A 4,101-nucleotide genomic window follows, 5' to 3' on the forward strand; every position below is an offset into this window, starting at 1 on the left:
CGGGACACTGAGGTCCAGCTCCGAGGGCCTTCTGGCGGTTCCTTCACTGCGAGAGGCCAAGTTACAGGGAACCAGGCAGAGGGCCTTCTCGGTAGTGGCGCCCGCCCTGTGGAACGCCCTCCCATCAGATGTCAAAGCGATAAACAACTACCTGACATTCAGAAGACATCTGAAGGCAGCCCTGTTCAGGGAAGTTTTTAATATGTGACATTTTAGTGTATTTTTCATCTTTGTTGGAAGCCGCCCAGAGTGGCTGGGGAGACCCAGCCAGATGGGCGGGGTACAAATAATAAATTATTATTATTATTATGGATGTTCTGAAGTGCAACTCCCATCAGCCGCAGCATCTCAAAGCCCCGCTGACTGGGGCTGGTGGGAGATGTAAAATACCCAGAGGGCAACAGGCTGAGGAAGTCTGGCTAAGTGAAACCACCACAGCCAGCAGCAGTCTACCTCTGAGTACCAGTTTCTGGAGGGCAAACGGCAGGAGGGGCAGCCGTTGTCCCCATGCCCTTTGCCTGGGCTTTCCAGCAGCGCCTGGCTGACCCTCGGAAGCAAAAGGCTGGATCTGGTAGACACACCTTGATGTGATTTTCTTGCAATGGCAACCAGAAATCCTTCACTCCTGCAGTTTCAACATGACAGCAAGTGGATTCGTATTGGCAAATCTGTAGGAGACGGGCTTATCCATGGCTGTGGGCAAGAATAGCAAAATGGAGGCGCCATCTCTCTCCCAAAGGAAACATTCAGCGTAATACATAATACTTTCCCACCGTATGTTGAACTTATTTTCTCCCTCCCTTAATTAACGGTAACCAAGAAACTACTTCCAGAAAGAGGTCCCTGGAGTAGAAGAACTAGTAATTAAGCCTGGAAAACATGAGATGGATATGATGAGAAGTTGGTGATTATTTATTTATTTATGTGTAGCCATTTCCATGTGACTTAAAGCAATTTACAGACATAACATACAAACAGCTGAAATAGCTTTAAAGAGAACAAGAAACAACTGAGGGGTTTGAAAACAATACAAAATGTGCACCAAAGGCTGAGAAGAGACATTTTAATTTAACTGGATAAAAATGTCTTCCTTGGTTTCTGTAAAGTCCTGATAGTGTGTGCTTGGCATATCTCAACGGGGGATGCTGTTCCACAAAAGAGGGGCCATCACATTGAAAGCCCTGCTCTGCCTTCCTGTGGAGAAGGCAGAGATAGTTTGGGGACTTTAAGCAGAAATTCTTCTGCAGAAAACAGTGGCCTCTTAGGTATTATTTTTATTATTTATTGAATTTATATACCACCCTATACCTGGAGGTCTCGGGTTTAGAAAGAATAACACAGTGAACATACTGATACATACATTTATATGTAGCCCATAAATGAAGAGATATAAAAAAAGAGAATTCAAAAGGATATCGGTAGGAGAATCTACTTTTTCAGCCTGTATTAAGAAAGTGTCAAGAAGTTTGTTTGGCAAACTCAGCCTTGAGCCAAACTGAGCGAAAGCAGGCACCGAATTCTTCCAATTTAGGTATGCTTTTCCTCTGAGAATGTGACTTAATTTCTGAGCATGGGTAAAGCTAAAGCAAGGGAATGCTTCTATATAAGCCTGTGCAATTGATAGTCCTGTGGACTCCCCAACAGCTGCTGTTATTCTGACCAAATAAAAAGCTGTCTTAAACATTGCAACTGGAGTGGGTAATTGAAGAAAATCCACAACAGCATTTTCTCAAGAGATGCCAGCAGAAGGACCTTAGCTCATTAGCTTTGCATGAAGCAGTAGTGTAGGGGGGGCAGTGGCCCCAGGTGCAAAATTACGAGAGGGGCACAACCAGGCTCCCTGCTGAGCTCCTGCTGTCTTCCGAAGCTGTGGGGAGGCAAGCCACACCTGGGCTGGGCCTTTGCACTTCGGGGCTGGGGTGGTGCCTCCTTCTCGTCAGACACCCACATGTACGAGGGCTCACCTGGTCTGTGAGGTGGCAAGGATGGAAGTGGAGGGGTCTGGGGAGTGGTGGGTGCAGTGGCTGAGGCTCAGGCCAGGGGGGAGATTGCGCCTGTGGAGGGGGAGGGCAGCAGCACCACCTCCTTGGAGGAGGAAGAGGAAGGCGGGAAAGCGCCCAAGGGAGGAAGCCCCCTCCCAGTGCACGTCTCCCCCCAGCTGCCCCGTCCACCAGGGGGCACAACACTTGTCCCACCCCGGGTGCTGCAACCCACGCTATGCCACTGGCATGCAGAAAGCCCCAGGTTCAATCGTAGGACTCAGAATGCCCTTTGCCCAAGACTCTGAGAAACGGCTGCCAGTCAGTGTATACAGTACTGAACTAGTTGGTCCAATTGTCTGACAGACTATATAAATCAGCTTCCAGTAAGGAAGAGTCCAGCTAGGAGTGCCCAGTGTCACAAGAACAGGACACTCCTCTGCTAACCTGCCTCCTTCCTCTCCAGACTCCAGTCCCACCCACCCACCCCCCGGACTAGTGGCCTTCTCCATGCCCCAACTCCATCTCCCCCACCCCTGCTAGGACCCTCCCTAGGGTCACCCAGGTCCAACTCCCTGAGCTCCTCAGGATCTGACCACCCTCTTCATGACATCTCCTTGGGACCTGCGGCACTTGCCCATTTCTTTCTTTTCTTTAAAAAGATATGAAGGGCGGACTTTGGTGACCTTTGGGCAAAAAAAGGAAAGCTGATATTCAAAGAATGCCTGACCACCACCGCCATCTCAAAGCTCTTGGATAATGTTTTCACTTAAATGGCCCAGAGGAGGCTGAGTAGACCCTAATCTTTGCCCTTTACTTAATTCTTATCTAGAAGATAAGGCTCACCATTTTATGGCTGTAACCAGCACTTGACACAAACATAATTTCTTTGAAGGAGGAAACCCAAGGACAAGTGGGGGGGGGGGCGTTAAATCTTTGCTCTACCATAACGTCTGACAATGTGACCACCCACGTTCTATCTGTCGGGAAGAGCACCTGCTGTTCAAAACTGGCCACTACCCCACTAGAGTGGGCCAAGAGAGGGGAGGCCCTTTCCTGTTAAATATTAGGCAAGGAAGCACTGATGGAAGATCTCCTTCTGTCTTCAAAGCCTTTTAAATACAGTAGTACCTCAGGTTACGAACTTAATCCGTTCCGAAGGTCTGTTCTTAACCCGAAACCGTTCTTAACCTGAGGTACCACTTTAGCTAATGGGGTCTCCCACTGCTGCTGTGCAATTTCAGTTCTCATCCTGGGGCAAAGTTCTCAACCCGAGGTACTACTTCCGCGTTAGTGGAGTTTGTAACCTGAAGTGTTTGTAACCCGAGGTACCACTGTAGAGATGCCTATCCCAGGTTGCATCTGTTTCAGACTCGAGATTGTTTTTATAGGTTCTATTAATCATAGAATTGCAGAGTTGGAAAGTTCCCCAAAGGGTCATCGAGTCTAACCCTCTGCAGTGCAAGAAACCAGGGATGAAGCCAGGAATTGGGGAGGGGGAGGGGCAGGAAACCCTCCTGTCACCATCCTCTGCCTGGCTCTCTCTAGCAGATTCGAAATGAAATGTCTCAACAACAGTTGTTTTAAATTACTTTCTTTTGACCCCAACTGCTCAGAAAAATCTGTCAAAATCTTTCATAATTGGAAGACCAGGAAATTAAATAAAAAACTAAAACCAGGCAGTACCTTTCATGCAGTTAATGAGTATATTTTGCAAAATTACGAAGAATATGTCATTTCCCATCTTATTTTTAAAAAATCTAAACTAAAGGGGTTTTTTTTGGGGGGGGGGGGGATTTGTTGAAAACCTTTCCAGCATTTCCTTCTCAAATTCCTCCTCTTTTCCAGTGCAGTTTTTCTGCACACGCTCGGTAAGCAGAGCTCATGAAGATGCTCCCCTGTCATCCTCAGCCTTAGCCAGGTCTTTACTCTCCACAAGGCACTGAGTGACAGCTCTTCGGTACAAGTGTCGCATGGCTGAGCAAGAGAGATGAGCAGAGCCTTTTTCGTGGCAGGGGAAAAGATTTTCACCTCTTTTACTAGGTCTGCTATGTTCCTTATGATCATTCCTAAGTGACACCTGTCCCTATTGGAATTCATGTTGCCATTAATCACTTTGGGA

At 47.6% G+C, this 4,101-nt stretch overlaps 1 long non-coding RNA gene across 1 annotated transcript in view; it reads right to left on the minus strand.

Annotated features, from left to right (window-relative positions):
• Positions 1-920: 920 nt before the first annotated feature.
• LOC308483588 overlaps positions 921-4,101 on the minus strand; it is an 18,369-nt gene continuing 15,188 nt past the window's right edge. Inside the window, exon 3 of the long non-coding RNA XR_013989708.1 lies at positions 921-1,194. This is a non-coding gene — a long non-coding RNA (uncharacterized lncRNA). The remainder of the gene's footprint in view (positions 1,195-4,101) is intronic.

Source organism: Podarcis pityusensis (genome assembly GCF_964106645.2).
Source record: "Podarcis pityusensis genome assembly, chromosome: 8".
In the NCBI taxonomy this organism is placed as follows: Eukaryota; Metazoa; Chordata; class Lepidosauria; order Squamata; family Lacertidae; genus Podarcis; species Podarcis pityusensis.